At 61.7% G+C, this 240-nt stretch overlaps 1 protein-coding gene across 1 annotated transcript in view; it reads right to left on the bottom strand.

Annotated features, from left to right (window-relative positions):
• PAN2 (PAN2 poly(A) specific ribonuclease subunit) overlaps positions 1-240 on the bottom strand; it is a gene marked incomplete at its 3' end in the record, with an annotated part of 8,614 nt that overhangs the window by 7,895 nt on the left and 479 nt on the right. The window lies entirely within an intron of this gene.

Below are 240 nucleotides of genomic sequence, written 5' to 3'. Positions count from 1 at the left end.
GCGACAGTGGTGCGCCCCCCCCAGACGGGACACGGCGCTTTGCTCCCAGGACAAGGGACACTTCCTGCCCCTGTGGGCCGTGGAAACCCACTTGGATTTGTCCCTTTCAGGCAGGTTCATAGAATCATCATGGAACGAGTTGGGTTGAAGGGACCTGAAAGCTCCTCCAGCTCCAACCCCCTGCCACGGGCAGGGACACCTTCCGCTAGCCCAGGTTGCTCCAAGCCCCTGTGTCCAACC

Source organism: Nestor notabilis, unplaced genomic scaffold, assembly GCF_000696875.1.
Source record: "Nestor notabilis isolate BGI_N333 unplaced genomic scaffold, ASM69687v1 scaffold24143, whole genome shotgun sequence".
In the NCBI taxonomy this organism is placed as follows: Eukaryota; Metazoa; Chordata; class Aves; order Psittaciformes; family Psittacidae; genus Nestor; species Nestor notabilis.
This window is presented reverse-complemented; position numbering and strand designations above follow the sequence as displayed.